Genomic DNA, 16,465 nt, shown 5'->3' with positions numbered 1-16,465 from the left:
CTTTTTTTTTTTTTTTTAAATAAACATACCTTTATTGATGTGAGAGACAGAGGAAGAGGGGAGAGAGAGAAAAACATTGATTTGTTGTTTCACTTATTTATCCATTCATTGGTTGATTCTTGTATGTGCCCTGACTGGGGATCAAACCTGAAACCTTGGTGTATCCAGACAACACTCTAACCAACTTAGCTACCAGACCAGGGCCCAGGCAGGCTCTTAAACAGTTCTCAAGTTTGGTCACTTCCCTGCACCTCTATGTCCATCTCTCACAGCCCTGACTGACTGACTGAGCTCCAGATTACTCCCCACAACCCCTGCCTACCATCTGCAGAGCACTCCTGTGTCCCTCCTACTTCTGGGCCTTTGCACATGCCCTTCCCTTGTCCTGGACAGCTTCTCCTTTCTCCTGACCTGGTGTGGGCTTCATGCTTGAGCCCACACCTCCTCTGGGAGGCTTCCCAAGTCCCCCCAGGTGGTTTTATCTCTGAGCACTTCTCCTTGGCATTTCACTAACTGAAGGTATTTATTTCTTCATGGCTCTATTGTCGGTCTGATGGGCTTGGTGCATAGAAAGTGCCTGCTTGATAAATCCTGAGGGCACATTGGGATCTAATGCAGTCTGAATGTGATGGCTCTGATTTCACAAGAATCTCAGGAGGAAGTAAGATGAGTAGGTGCCATCAGACACCTGGGTTGGTCTCATGCTGCTTTTTGCCTCACATGAGTCCATTTGGTCTGGTTTCCCCACCACCAGCCACTGTCATGGGCACCATGATGGATACTTTGTGGGCCGGTATCCCAGCATCCTTGGGCTGCCCAAAGGAAATGGCCCAGGATGCTCCCTTGTGCATCCTGTGTAAACAGGTGGCACTCACTAAACAGGTGGCACCCAACTCAAGGGATGCCCTAGAATATCTGCCTGAGACAGGAGAAGGAGGCTGTATTCATTAGCACTTGCTATGTAACAAATCACCTCAAATGTAGCCACTAAAACAAGGCATTTATAATCTTAGTTTTATGGGCCAGGAATCCAGGTGCAGCCCAGCTGGGTCCTCTCCTTCACCCAATGTGCCCTCAGGATTTATCAAACAGGCACTTTCAAGGTCTCACCGGCTGCAGTCAAGGTGCCTCTGGTGCTGAGGCCTCATCTGAAGGCTTAGCCAGGGAAGGGGCCTTTCCAAGTTCATTCATTGGTTGTTGGCAGCATTCAGTTCCTTTCGGGCTGTGGGTCTCCAGGCCCCAGTTCCTGGCAATGTGGGCCTCCCTAGTGTGGCAGCGCGCTTCATCAAAACTGGCAAAAGAAAGCCTGCTAGCAACAAGAACTGACATCCTTTATGAATTCGTATGCAACAAACTCCAGCAGATGTTAGGTGAAAAGGCAGGGTGGCGGGGAAATGTAGAATGTGCCACAGACTGTGTGACAGGTGTGGGTGTGTGGGTAGGCTGGACCATTGTTCACAGAGATTGCCCTGGAAGGACACTCAGGGAGATGGTCATCATGGCCAGGGCACTGTGGGGGGAGATTTTAATTAGTACACTTTTTATTGTAAAACACACATAACATAAAATTTACCATCTTGCCCTAACTGGTGTGGCTCAGTTGGTTGAGCGTCGTCCCATGTACCAAGTGGTTGCCAGTTAGAACCCTGGTCAGGACACATGCCCAGGTTTCCCAGGGGCAGGCATGCAGGAGGCAGCCAATTGATGTTTCTCTCTCTCTCCCTCTAAAATCAATAAACACATACATTTTTTTAAATTACCATCTTAACCATTGTTTAGTGCATGGCTCAGTGGTATTAAGCACACATTTTTGTGCACCCGTTGTGACCATCCATTGGACACTTACTCCCTATCCCCCACCCCCAGCCCCTGGCTCCTACTATCTATTTTCTGTCTCTATGAACTTGACTCCTCTAGGGACCTCCTATGAGTGGAACCACAAAGTATTTGTCCTTTTGTGTCTGGCTTATGTCACTTAGCATTATGTTCATTCACACTGTAGCAGGTGTCAGAATATTCCTCCTTTTTTTTTTTTTTAAATTGATTTCAGAGAGAAGAAGAAACAGGGAGAGAAAGACAGAAACATCAATGATGAGAGAGAATCATCAATCGACTCCCTCCTGCACACCCCCTACTGGGGATTGAGCCCGAAACCCGGGCATGTGCCCTGACCAGAAATTGAACCATGACCTCCACGAATCAACCACTGAGCAACACTGGCCAGGCAGAATGTCCTTCTTATTTTTTTTATTTTTATTTTTTAAAAGGTCTCACATTTATTACTAAACCAACCTACTACTGCAGGGGGAAAAATCAAAAGAGAAAGCACGCTTCCAAAATTTTCACAATTAAGTCGTTCAACTGTCCGGACAGTAGTGATCTTCTCAGTCATTTAAAGTTGCAGGCAACCTGGATACAGCATAAATGTGAGCCATCTCTCCTGTGTGATTCCTTACAGACCCAGTATGGTTCTTCTTCAATGTCTCCTCTTGGAGTTGTACCAGATTTTATTACCAGTTTTCATCTGAATCCATTGTGGATTGGGCCGATTCTGCTTTTGTTTCTTGACTAGGAACCTCTTGATCCTGAAAGTCTTGTGAGAAGACATGGCACAGGAGAGCCAACCGTGCACACCACGATGGTGGAGAAAGAACAAATGTCCTTCCTTTTAAAGGCTAAATAGCCCTGGCCGTTTTGGCTCAGTGGTTAGAGCGTTGACCCACCGACTGAAGGGTCGTGGGTTTGATTCCAGCCAAGGGCACGTACCTGGGTTGCAGGCTCCATCCCCAGCCCAGTTGGGGCCCATGCAGGAGGCAACCAATTGATGTGTCTCTCTTACATCGATGTTTCTCTCTCTTCCTCTCTCTCCCTCTCTCTGTGAAAAGCAATGGAAAAAATATCCTTGCGTGAGGATAAAAAATAAATAAAGGCTAAGTAATACTCCAGTGTGTGGATGGACCATGTTTTGTTTGCCCGCCCATCTGTCCATGAACACAGCAGTTGTTTCCATCTTTGGCCGTTGTGAATCAGGCTGCTGTGAGCAGTCGTGTACAGGCAAGTATCTGTTTGAGTCCCTGCTTTCAATTCTCTGGATTTGAAAGGAGTGGACCTGCTGGATCACATGGTGATTCTATATTTAACATTTTGAGCAACCCAGACTTTTTGCTCAGGGTTACTCCCCATTCTTCCAACCCAGTCCAGAGGATTCTTACCTCATTGGCTAACTGCATACACCTCGTTGGCTCACCTCATAGGGTACTCACTACGTTGGCTAACTCCATATAACCATGTGGCCCACCTTAGCCAATTAGGGCTTTCTACTGCCTGGTCACAACAATTGATTGAACATGTGATCAAGATTGGGCCAATCAGAACCTTCCCTTGAACTTTAATGGGCTTTTTCCAGGAAGAAGTGCTGACCTGCTGGGGCTGTTGAGCTGCTGGAGCTGCTGGAACCCTCTTTGTCCCCACAAATGAGACTGTTGAGGTAAAAAGTCAAGAGAGAGAATGACAGAGCCAAGAGACGAAGAGATGGATGAATCTTTGTGGCACTGCTTGGAGGTCCTGGATCCAGTGGAGCCTGAAACCAGCTGGACAAGTGTGTCTCAACCAGGGGCGATTGTACCCCCCAGGGAACACTGGGCGATGTCTGGGAACATTTGTCATTGTCACGATGGGGTGTTCTCCTGGCATTGAGTGGGTGGGAGCCAGGGATGCTGCTCAACACAAAGAAACATCTGATCCCAAATGTCAGCCATGCTGAGGGGAAAAAACCCTGATTTACATCTATCCCTGGACCTTTCAGTTCCATGAGCAAAAAGTTCCCATTAAAAGAAAAATAAAAGTTTCAGTTTCTGTGAGTTGCAACAAAAGATTCTAACCAATTTGGGAGGTAAGACCCATGCAGGGGGTTTGGGAGATAGGAGCTGCAGATGGCTGGCCTGTGGGGCTTCACCTCCATGAAGCAGAGTGCCCAGATGGAATAAATAATCAGGTGGAAGGATATGGGTCAGGCCCTATACTTTGATTATTTTTTTTCAAATTTTATTTTTGTTTAAAATATTACATATGTCCCTTTTTCTCCCCAAGACCCCTTCCACCCCGTCCCTTCCCCCTCCCCAGTCCCTCTCCCCACCATTGTCCATGTCCTTGGGTTTTGCATATCTGCATATAAATTCTTTGGTTACTCTCCCCCTCCACCCACCCGCCCTCCTCCATCCCTCTGACATTCGTCAGTCTCATCTATGCTTCCATGTCATTGAATCTATTCTGTTCATCAGTTTATTAAGTTCTTTAGATTCCACGTATAAGTAAGATCATGTGATATTTGTTTTTTGCTGCCTGGCTTATTTCACTTAGCATAATATTCTCCAGGTTACTTTGATTGTTTTTTAAAAATAGGATTAGTTTTAGATTTATAGAAAAGTTCCAAAAAAAATATGGCAAAATACCTGGCACCCACTTTCCCCTGCTAACATCTCATATTAGTGTGTGACATCTATCATCGATGCCTTATTATTACCTAAAGTCCTGTTTTTTCAAATTTCTTTAATTTTCCCTTAATGTCCCATTTCTGCATCAGGACCCCACCTGACATTTAGTCGTCATGTCACCTTAAGTGCCTCTGGGCTGTGATGGTTTCTCAGACTTTCCTTGTTTTGATGATCTGGTCAGACTTGAGGACTGATTGGGTAGTTTATAGAATGTCCCTCGATTGGGTTTTGTCTGTTGTTTGTCTCAGCGTTAGTTAGACCAGATGATGGGTTTTGAGGGCAAGACCCCTTTCTCATTCCATCAGATCAAGGGTCCCTGCTGTCCACAAGCCTGATCACAGTCAATAGCCATGGAACCTCTCTGTGGGGCATGCTGATCAGAACCAGAACTCTGACCTGAACATTATCGGGTCTGCAGCCTTAGTATTAGATGTGAGGAGGCCCCAGCTGTGACATCTATCACTTCTTTAATGGCCAGGGTTGATTATCTTTCTTTTTTTGATGAAATTCATATACAATTGACCATAATAAAGTGTACAGTTCAGTGACATTTACTACATTCACAATGTTGTGCAGCCACCACCACCCTCTAGTTCCATAACATCCCACCACCCCGAAAAAGAAACCCCATTCCATCAGCAGTCATCCTCATTCTCTTCCCCAGTCCCTAATAACCACTAACCCACTCTCTGTCTCTGCGGGCTCCCTGTTCTGGACATTTCATATAAATGGAATCACACATTGTGTGGCCTTTTGTGTCTGGCTTCTCTCACTGAGCATTGTGTGTTCAAGGTCCATCCAGGTTGTAGCAAGTGTCAGTACTTTGCTCCTTTTCATGGCCGAGTAATATTCCACCGTGTGGGTAGACACATTGTGTTTTTCTGTTCATCTGCTGAGGTACATTTGGGTTGTTTGCACTTCTTGGCTGTTATGAATCATGTTGCTATGAATTTGCCTCTTTAAACATTTTACCATTAAGACCTCACCACATCCCAAGTCCTGCTCCAAACACTTAACACATACTGGTCCTCACCAAACTTTCACAAAAACCCTCCAACGGAGTTACTATGGTTGTATTCATTTTGTAGATGGGAAAATGGAGGCACAGAGAGGTTAAGTAACTTGCCTGGAGTCACACAGCTCCTGGATGGCCGAGCTGGGATTTGGATCCTGCAAGTCTTAACCCCAGTGCTCTGCTGTGGAAGCTCCACTCTGCCTGCCATACTTGCAGCCCTGGGGACACAAAGATGACCAAGAGGGGAGGAAAAACATTGTAGACCAACTCCAATACTCTCCCCCAATTCCTCACCTGTTAGAACCCAGATTCTGGCCTTTGCTCCGCAGATTGTGATGGGGACACCCTAACTGAGGCTGGGAAGTCTGGCTTCTTCCACAGCCATAGGGACCTGACGTGAGTCACCCAGCCTGGCTGCCCTGGAATTTCCCTGTGGGGTTGGGCAGATCCAAGGTGAAGGTTCAGGAAGTCCCAGTGCAGGTGACGTCAGTGCTGGGGTGGTGGTGTAGGGGTACAGCCTGGGGGAGGGGGGAGGCTCCATTCACTTTCTCAGACCCTCACCTGGTACTCATGTTACAGGGACTGGCCAACATATCGATGGAAGGACCAACATATCAATGTCTTGTCCTGCAGGGATGTCCCACTCCCTAGGGGCCCAAGAACATCATGGAGTAGGTTCTGTTCTCCATTGTGTTCCTAGGGCCTGGCCCCAAAAGGCACCCAGTGAATGCTTCTCAGATGATGTGTGGCCTCCCTCACCTTCTGGACCACCTCCTCCTGTGATCACCTGCACACACACCCACACACACACCCTAGCTGCCTCTCCCCTGGTGCTCTAAATCCCCCCATAACTCCCCATTGCTCAGGCACAAAGCCAAACCAGCTGAGTCCCTCTCTGGCATGGGGTTGGAGTAAGGGGACATTCTAAGGGTCCTCCCTCTTCTTCCCCTCAACTCTTCAGCTCCAGTCTGGCTCACAATGGGCCCTTGATAGAAAGAAATTCAAAGTCTGACTGCTTCCCTTGGCTTCAAGCAGCAGGTCAACTTCCATGGCCTCCATCTTGCCACTAGATGAGCTTCAGAGATGTGGCCCCTCAGTCTCACCCTGTCCAGCCCATGTGGGCAGATCCAGTGATCTCCAACCCCATCCTGACCATAGCACTCCATTGCTCCATAACCTTCCATGGCTCCCTACTGCCCAAAGGATGAAGGCTTCACCCTAGTCATCTGGGGCCCCATGATCCTACCACCTCCTCCCCAGTCTTATTGCCCTGCTCCAGGATGCTTTCACCCCTCAGAGCCTTTAACCATATTATGCTCTGTTCCTAACAGTCCTTCTCCTCTGGGCTTGACTGGTGGACAGCTGATCTTTCTTCTTTCCTGCCTGCTCCCCACCCTCAGGGCCCAGCCCTGACCCAGCCTGGGGGGTGCTCTGTCAGGTGTCACATTTAACCTCCTGCAGTCTGAGTGCCCCAGCCTCAGGCAGAGGCAGTAAGGCCTGTCTGGGGTGGATCTCAAACTTGTCAGATGGGTTTGGGTTCGCTGTTCTCTGAAGTTGTCCTGGCTCAGAGGCAGCCTTGGCCAGGCCTGGCAAGATCCTGCTAGGGGCTCGGGCCCGGCCACGACGGTGCCAAGAGAGCTGCAACCTGCCAGCCAGAGCCATCTGAGGACACCTGGGGCATGTGGCAGGTGGGCCAGGATACAGGGAGGGTGTGGTGGCTGAACCAGGTGGGGCAGGCTTGGTTAGAGGAGGGGAGGGTGGCTAGCCAAAGACAGAGATAGAGGTTTGAACAAACTGACAGACAGAGATGGAGAGAGAGAGACAGAGATGGGGAGGGAAAGAAGGAGAGTGACTGGGAGAGTGAGGCCAGGGGGCACAGAATGGCTTGTGTGACCTAGGCAAGCCCTGCTGCTCTTGCCTGTCTCCTCTTCTGCACCATGGGAAGGGTGTGATTGAGACTAGAGAGGGAGAGAAAAGAGGGGCATGGAAGAAGAGACAGGAAAGAAGGGGAGGAGGGGGACTGGGAAGAGGGGGGCAGGAATGAGCCACTGGCCATGGTGGGGGGCAGCAAGGGGAAGTGGGTGTGGAAAGGAGAAGTGGTGAGGGACCCAGGCCTGGGAGCAACTGGGAGGGAGGTGCTCCTGCTGATCAGGAAGGCCTGGGGCTTTCCAGAATGTGGAGAAACAGGAAGTGGCTTCATCTGTCCCCTCCCCCACTTGGGCCAGGCCCACCTGCCATGTCTCACCTGCCCAGGTCTGAGAGTCCCGCCTCCCTGGACATGCCCTCTGTTTGCCTCTGTCTCCTTGACTGCGAGATGACCATAACCCTAGAGTCCTCCCCAGGAGGTAAACTGAGGCTGGGAGTTGGGGAGCTCCAGGGTGGCACTTCTCAGAAGGAAAACTGAGGCTGGGGGTCTAACCAGTGGCACCTCCCAGATGGAGAAACTGAGGGTAGCCCAAGAATCTCGTAGGTTCACAGGGAAGCCCCCAGGGAACCTGATCTTTGGGTCTGTCTGAAGTTTTCTGCTGTTTAAAGTAGTTAAAACAGCTGACCCACACTGCAAGCTCACTGCACATCTTTTCCTTTCTGTGTGTTGGGCCTTCTGACTATGTCCCTTTAGCAGGAGGGACACTGAGGCTCAGAGAGAGGCAGCTGCTCCCCCAAGCCTCCTCTGGTCTGGCTCTGGGACCCCATTTCTGTCTGTGGTCTCCCCACATTGGGTATCCCAATTTCACCCGTAAAAACACAGCACTCTGCCCTAGCTGGTTTGGCTCAATGGTTAGAGCATTGGCCCTCAGACTGAAGGGTCCCAGGTTTGATTCTCGCCAAGGGCATGTATATCAGTTGCAGCCTTGATCCCTGGCTCTGGGAAGATGTGAATTTAAGATACACAAAGGCTACTTCCTTAATGTCAGTATGTCCCAAACATTGCTTGGGACATACACTAAAAAATTATTTTTCATATACCTGCAATTCAAATGTAACTGGACATCTTGTGTTTTATCTGGCAACCCTACTTCCATGAGCCTGGTAACGGTGTCTGGGGGGACCTCTGGCCTTGTGTGAGCACTGTTCCCCCTGTAGATAGTGATTGGTGAATGTTCACTTAGGTGACCCTGTAGTCCAGAAGCATCACCTGCAGACATGTTAATAGCTAAATACTAGGCACTGCTCACTTAGCTGTTTGAACAACTTAAAAAGCAGCTACTATTATCATCCCCATTCTCATTTTGCAGGTGGGGAAACAGAGACACAGAGAGGTTAAGTAACTTTCTAGGTTCACACAGCATGAAAATACAGCTGCACCCGGGCTAGGGCTGGAGCTCCAAAACTGTGTCCCTTCTGCTCTCCCAGGCTGCCTCTTGCGATTCCCTGGAAATCCCCGAATCTGACTAATTCCCTAGACATCCTCAGACTTGGCAGATTCCTCCATGCTGAGATGGCTGGACCCACCCTGGCCTGGGCAAATTGCCCCCACTTTAGGCAAAATTACTTGTAAAGACCTCGTGGTTTCCCAAGGTGGACGTGGCAGAGATCAAGTCCACGCCTGCCTACCACTCTTGGTGACCTTAGTTCTGCACCTCGGTTTCCCCACCAACAAAATGCAGGTAAACCAGTCCCTGTCTCTGAGGGCCATGGTGGGAGCAGGGCTGGTCTTATGTGTTGTGACTTAAATTTCACCCAGGCCCCACACTCAGGGGTCAGGAGCCCCTATTAGGTTTAATCTCTGCTGTCACCGCCTTGAAATTCTGAACCCTTTTTGAACAAGAGGCCCCACATTGTCATTCTTCATTGGTCCCTGAAAATTGTGTGGCTGGTGGTGTGTGGGCGGAACTGGGAAAATGCAACCGGGCTTGTTTGCCCTTTTTAATCTTCAGTGTCTGTTGCTCAACTGGATTTCTTTTCATTAGTTCTGAAAAATAGTTTCAAAGTCAGGGTTACAACCCAGATTGCCAAAGTAATGCTCACTCTGGATAAATCACTTCTCTCTGGGTCTCAGTTTCCCTGTCTGAATCTTTTGTGCTTGTAGGTTTGGGCACAGGGGATCTTTGGTCTGAATTTTGTAGGGCAAACAGGTTTTAAGCATAATCTTCTCCCTTACCAGACCAGTCATTTGAACAGCTTTTATACTTTGCCTGGACTACCCTTTCTACTCTTGTCTGTTTGGCAAACTCCTATTTAAACTTCAAAGCCCCAGTATCACCATGGGGTGGGCTGGCCGGTTCAGGTAGATCCATTGCTGATAACCCGGCTGGGGAGGGAGTTGTTCCTCCTGCACTGGATCTACCTGAACCGGCCAGCCCACCCCATGGTGAGTCCGGTGGGCTCAAGTCACAGGAAAACTGCTTTCCATGCCAGGGCCTGGCCCCACCCTCTTCTGTCAGTGCCCCAAATCTGTCTGCATCAGGCCCCTGGAAGCCTTAATGGGAAAGGAGCCAGCAGGGAGCCACTCAGATCCCTCTGGCCCTGCACGCTCATGAGAGGATTCTGCTCTACCTCTGGGGGGCCCCTGGGACTTACCAGACCCCCCCTCGCACCCGCCCAAGTGCTAGGCTCTGTGTTGGGGGGTCCAGGGCCCTAGAACTCCCATTCAGATGGGGAGACAGATTAATGAGCCAACTACTGTTGATGGGGAGGCAATCAAGGGAGGAGGCATGACTGGGTGGTCAGGGGCCATTTCAGATGGTTGCAAGGAAGTCTCTGAGGAGGGGGCTTTAGAGGCAAGATCTGGGTTGTACAAGAACCCCAGTGACTTAAGGTCAGGGGTAACAGTGCACCAGGGAGGGCACAGCCGCGCAAAGGCCTGGAGGTCGCAGTGGTTGGTTCTATATGCTGTGGAAGAGGAAACTGAGGCTCGCAAGTGTAAGCCACGTGCCAGGGTCTCAACGGTAGGCGGCGGGTTCGGAATTCAAATTCAGAGCCTAAGCTGTCCCACCCCTCACCAGGCTTTGGAGCCAAGGGCTGCACCGCGCCCGCCACCCCCCCGCCATCCGCCCCGCGGCGTGACCGGAAGTGCGCGAGTCCACAAGGTGGCGCCAGAAACCCGGAAGCGAACGAGCAGCGAAGCTCAGAGGAACGGAGTCGGCCCGGTCGGGGTACGAGGTGAGGCGCGTTCGGCCCGACCCCCGCCCCAACTCCGCCGCCCCCGCTGGGCCCGAGTCCCGCTCTCAGGCCCGCGTAGGTCCGGCGCCCCGGGCCAGGGTTTCCGGGATTCCGGGGTCGTCACGGGCGGGGGAGCGCGGCGGCTTGTCCCCGCCCTTTCCCGCGACCCCCGACCCTGCGCTGCTCTCTGACCCCCGTCCGACGCGCTTCGTAGCGGCGAGCCGCTACCCAGCGCGGCGGTGATCCTCTGTTGCTTCTTGGTGACCCTCTGTCCCGCGCTTTTGGCTGACCCCGAACTTTACTTTTTTGGTGACTCCTAACTCCATACTTCTGTGCGACACCCCAGAACCTTGTGACCCCCCCACCTCCGCTATTCCCTGACCCCTCGCTTCTTGTGACCTCAACCTCCGTGACCCCAGCTCCTCCCTCTCTGTGGAGCCCCTGATCTCTCCCATCTTGGTGACTCCTGACCCCAGGCTCCTTGGAGTTTCATTCACCTTTTCTCAGTGTGCCTCCTTCCTGGACCGCTCCTTTCCTGGCTTCTGTCCCCAGGTCTCCAAGAAGGGCAGACACCCTCTCAGCTTTGGGATGGGGCCTTGCTTGTATTAGCTGACCTGGCAGAGCATGTTGGGGTAGGAGTGTCACCCAGAGTTGGTAATGAAACCGGCAGCCAAGGACAGGCAGGGGGTGGGGTAGGTGGGGGATGCAGAGATGGCCCCCACTCCAGAGGTGAGGAGGAGCAGCCTGTGTGGGTAGATGGGGAAAGCAAGGCTGCCAGGTGGGTCCTGCCCACCAGGGCTTCTTCCCAGCACCCCAGAACCCCAGAGCAGGAGGCTGGTGGGGCCTGGAGGGACTGGGCGTGGACAGCCAGGCAGGAGCCATGGAGGTGGTGGGGTGTCTCCCTGCATAACATTACTGAGGTTCTAGGAAGGGAAAAAGGATTGAGTAAAAGGTGTGTCTGGGGCAACCCCAGCTTCTGCTTCCCCAAATTCACCTTGTTCCCACCTGCCCTGATGTCCTTCTTGCCTATCCACTAGCCTCCCAGGCTGGGTTTAGTGCCATCTGTTTGCACTGAGTACAGGAGAGTGCCTGGTTGGAAGCTGGCTGGGATGAAGCTTGCTGGCAGTTTAGGGGCTTGGTGAGTGTTTCAGGGTGTCACAACGGAGCTGGTGTTGGACTGAATTTAGCTGGGAACCTGCCTACCTGCTGCAGGGCACGGTGAGTCTGTCCCAGTAGGCGCTTCGGAAAGGTTCAAGGAAAATGGGGCTTGGCCCTGGGGGCACCGCAGATCCTGGAAGGAAGAAAGGCTGCTTGTCATAGGCATTGAAACCCCAGAGACCATTGGAGGCTGGCCTCAGTCAGTAGATGTGAGAGTGGCTCTTCCTCCAGGCAGAGCCGGGCTGAACCTGACCCTGCAGTGGCTTTTCCCTGCCTTGGGCACTGGGTACCTGGATGCCTGGGGACACCATACCCTTTCTGACCCTGTAAGCAGAGGAGTGGCACTTTCTTTGAGGCTAAGACCTTGGACCCCATTGGCCAGCCCATTTGTGTCCTTTCTTCCAAGCACCCTGGATTTTCCCAGGGGAGGCCCCAGAGTTGGGCGGTGGTTGCTGTCTGGTTGGGGCCACTGTCTCTGTAGTGCCATCTGCCTTGAGTCCTTGTGGAGAACACTGAATGTGAAATCTGCGCCACGGGATGGGTGGGACCAGGAAAGGGCAGGATGCGGGTGTGAGAGGGCAGGGCCCAGGGCCCTCCACAGTGGGCGAGAAACATGCAGGTGCCTGTCAGACCCTGTGGAGCCTTCTAGGAGCCCTATGAGTGCTAGACACTGTCCATAGGGAAAAGCCAGTGCCGGTACCTGGGAGAAGGTGTTCTGAGGTTTCTGAAGGCATGAGGGTGCTTTTGTTTAACTCAGAAGGGTGTCTGAGCAGACTTCTGCTCACAGTTTTGGAGCGAGGACCCGCCCAGAGAGAGTGTGTATATGTGTTGGGGAGAGACATCTGTGCTCTCGAAGAGGGGTGGGGGAATCCTGGGGCCAGATGAGGGTCTGAGTTTCCAGGGGGGGCCATTGGTTTTGAAGTTGGGGCTGGTGAGGCAGGCCACAGGTGGGCAGCCCAGGATTAGTACTCTCCAGCTGTGTGACTTTGGGCCAGTCACTGCCCCCACCTAAGGGAAACCAGAGCCAGACCCCTGCAGCCCTCACCCCTCTCCCACCCCAGCGGTGTGACCAACCCAGGCAGGCCCAGCTCTGTTTTAGCAGTTTCAGATGCCCCTCCAGCCAGGGCTGGCCGGAAATGCTGACCCAGCGCAGGGCTCTAGCCGCGTGAGCGAGCTCAGTTGGGAATAAAGAGGCAACTGTGTCCAGTCTCCAGAGGCAGCCTCCCCACAGGATGGCCTCTGCTTTTACTGCCAGCATTGGGGGTAACGTAATCTCAGAGTGTAAATACAGCACAAGGCTGACATGGCTAAGTGGGGAGGCAGCTTCCGTGGCACCAACACAGTCCCAGGGTCTGCATGTGTGTGCAAGTGCAGGTTTTGTGTGAAAATGTGTGCAGCACCATGCATATACTTGTGCATGTGCATGTATGTGCACATTGTGAACATACATGTGTTTGGTACTCACGAGTACATGCATGTTTGTTTCCGTGTCTGTTGTGTGCATGTACACATGAATGGGCTCGTATTGTCTATAAGTGTGCATGTGTTTGTGTGTTCATGTGGGTTGCATGTGTACAGTTGAGAGTAAATGAGCACATGTGTCATGTGTGAGTATGCACATGCATGTGTGTGTGTGTGTGTGTGCATGCAGTTCATTATAGATAGGCTTGATGCATCTCCAACCACTTTTCCCCCAGCATAGGGCAACATGGTCAGATTGCAGGGCTGGGCATGACAGGCTGTTGGGTATAGCCAGAGAGTGCAGTCACCCAGTCCTGGTCAAGGCCTGGCCTGGAAACTACTCCACCTCGTCTTCCTGATCTGCCCACCCCCAGCCATGGCCTTGAGTACCGGTGTCCCTGGGGCTCCTGGCAAGTGAAGGTCACCTCTCCCCTGAGTAGAACCCCCAGTCCTTGTCTTTTGGAACTACCCTTTCCCTCCTCCTGCCACTGGCTGGTCAGTCCCACATGAGTGGCCTGAGCGGGGCTGAGACAGAAAGCAAACTTCTGTCATCTTTATCATCCTGCTGGTGGTGACAACTGCCCTGAGGTCTCCTGCTTCTCTCACTGGGAAGTTTGGCCACCCTGCCAGCAGGTGGGTGACTCAGGTGAGGGCCTGAACTGTGGTTTCTGATGCTGGGGCTCCATCACCTGTTCCCGTGGGCTTGCCAGGCTCCCTGGGGTAGCAGAGACAAGACCTGTTGTTTATGTTCTAAAACATAGATGAACCTTCAAAATGATGCTCAGTGATAAGCCAGGCACAAAAGGCCATATAGTGTGTGATCCCATTTGTGTAAAATGTTGAGAACAGGCAAATCCATGGAGATAGGAAATGGGTTTGTGGTTGTCAGGGACTGGGAAGGGGATGGAGGTGACTGTGGATGGGGATGGGGCTTCTTTTTAGGGTGATGGAATGTTCTGGTATTACATAGTGATACTGGTTGCAAAACCCTGTGAATGCACTAGAAGCCACTGAGGTGTGCACTGTAATGGATAAAGTGTGTGGCATGTCAATTGTGTCTCCATAAAACAAAATGTTAAAAAGAAAAGAAAGAAAGCAGGGTGTGTCCTTCCCCCTCCGATGCCCACATGCTGTGGCCTGGGGGTGGGTGGACTCTGGGAGTGGCCAGCTCATACACAGTTGCTGGGTGGTTTGTGTCTTCCCACACACGGTGGTGGCAGAGGAGGTGATATCTCTGTATTATGGAAGGTGAATGAGGCTCCTTAGGTGCCCCTCACTAAGCCACTGCTCTGCGTCCAACCAGTGCATCGTGCAAGAGGTCCTAGGGAATCTGGACTCCTGGTGCAGGGGCGCCTTTGGTGGGATGTGAGTGGTGGGGGTGGGGGGCCCAGAGAGCAGCTCCTCCCTGAAGGCGACTCTTTGGGAGGCAATAGACAGGAAGCCTTGCCAGGCTTTGCTCTAGGCAAGGTTCCCTCGACTTCCAGTACATGCTTGGGCGCTAACCTCTAGCCACTTTGTGCCTGCTCAGTCGGCATGTAGAGGAGGCCCCCAGTTTCCCATCGGATTGGCCTCCATCCTCTTAGGATAAATCCCAAGTGAAACTGAAAGAGGCCTTGATCCTTTTGAATGTGTCCACACCCAGAAGGCTGTCACCCATTTCATGGGAGTCCACCCCAAGGGTGAAAGGCCACTGACACAGGAAGCTTCGATGGTGGGAAGGAGGAGGGGTCCGACTGGGGTCCCAGCGGCAGTAAACTTTTATGGCCCTGACTCACCTACACTCTACAGCAGAGATGGCCCACAGGCACTGGGAGTGTCTGTTGTCCCTCTCGACCTGCAGCCCAGGGCTCTGAGTCTGACCATAGTGAGAAGGCATCTTCCTCCCTACATGAGGTAAACTGAGGAAAGGCTTACTCCTGGGGACTGGGAGAGCACAGGCATTGGGAGGGGAAGCTGCGCTCAGGCTCTCTCATGCCCTTGGTTCCTCCTGTGGTCAGGCCTATATGACCAGAGCTCTGCAGGGCTGCTCCAGGGTCTGGGATGGTCTTGGTGGTTTAGGGGTATAGTTCTTCCCTGGAGGCTGTGAAGTGGGGGTATAGGGCATATAGAGCCCCTTCCTGCCCCCACCCAGTCTAAGGTGGGTGCTGGTGACACAGGGTATGGGAGCCTCTCCTGGTATCACCAGCAAATACATGAGCTGGCCTGGCCAGCGGCATTTTGGGAGGGTTTTCATCAGATTCTGGCCCTCCAGGAACTTGGCTCACTGCTTTGGGACTCAGGGTGAATGATACCCCAGGTAGATGTGGGGGGCTGTCAGAGACAGCCCTGGGGGAGGTGCTGGGTGGTAACAGCACCCCCCCCCCGGCTGGGCAGCTCCATTCCCAGCACTGTGGGAACCTGGAAGAAGGTGCCCCACAAGGTGGGTTGGGCATGACAGCTGGACTGCCAGCTTTGAGAAATCAGGGGCTGCCACCTCCAAATCCAGACTTGCCGCTTCTCTTGCAAAACCAGCCCTTCTGGAAGCCTGGGCCACATTCCTACACCAGCCAGCCCCCCACTGCCTGGCCCCTCCAAGGGCCCTGGGGAGGCTTCCAGCAGAGAGGGTCACGTGCGCTTTGCTGCTCCGAGCACCTATGGGGAGAAGGGCTTGTGTCCCCAGAGCCTGTCACTAAGCAGGGCAGGGTCAGGGTGGGGGGGAGCTTGCTGTTTGCTGGTCCATTTGAGAGCTGTGTCCTATCTCAGTAAGCCCCAGAGCCGTCTCTGTCCCCGTTCTGGTCCTGGGACCTGTGGACATGTCGCCTCACATGGCAGAGGGGTTTCGTAGATGGAATTAAGTTGAGGATCCTGAGGTGGAGGTGCTTATGGATTCCCAGGAGACCTAGTGTCATCATAGAGTCCTCGTAAGCAGAGAACTTTCTCCACTGGAGGCTAAACAGAAATGAGAGACTTGAAGTTTGAGGAGACACATGTGCTGCTGCTGGATGTGAAGATGGGGGCAGAATGTGGGTGGGTGGCATGGGCAGGCAGCCTTCATAAGCTGAGACCCAGCCCTGCCAGCAGCTATGTGAACTCAGAAACAGCTTCTCCCCAGAAGATGTGGCGTAGAGCCTGGCCTGGGAGCCCCAGGGCCAAGGTAGCCGTCTGCCTGGACTTTCAGCCCACAGAACCGTGGGAGGGCCCGTTGTGCCATTTTAAGCTGCCAAGTCTGTGGTCACTTGTCATGGCAAGAGAAACA

The 16,465-nt window shown here is 52.4% G+C and overlaps 1 protein-coding gene and 1 pseudogene across 2 annotated transcripts in view; one reads left to right on the top strand and one right to left on the bottom strand.

Moving 5' to 3' along the window:
* Positions 1–2,407: 2,407 nt before the first annotated feature.
* Positions 2,408–2,617, bottom strand: LOC308555510 (large ribosomal subunit protein eL39-like pseudogene; annotated as a pseudogene). The gene has a single exon. The product of its transcript is annotated as a large ribosomal subunit protein eL39-like pseudogene (transcript).
* Positions 2,618–10,552: 7,935 nt separating this feature from the next.
* The window catches only part of SBNO2 (strawberry notch homolog 2), a 50,194-nt gene continuing 44,281 nt past the window's right edge, over positions 10,553–16,465 (top strand). The window contains exon 1 of the mRNA XM_081135233.1: positions 10,553–10,611. The gene's annotated coding sequence lies outside the window, so the exon portion shown is untranslated. The remainder of the gene's footprint in view (positions 10,612–16,465) is intronic.

This window comes from Miniopterus schreibersii, assembly GCF_964146895.1.
Source record: "Miniopterus schreibersii genome assembly, chromosome: 4".
In the NCBI taxonomy this organism is placed as follows: Eukaryota; Metazoa; Chordata; class Mammalia; order Chiroptera; family Miniopteridae; genus Miniopterus; species Miniopterus schreibersii.
Note: the sequence above shows the minus strand (reverse complement) of the source record. Positions and strands in the feature narration are given on the sequence as shown.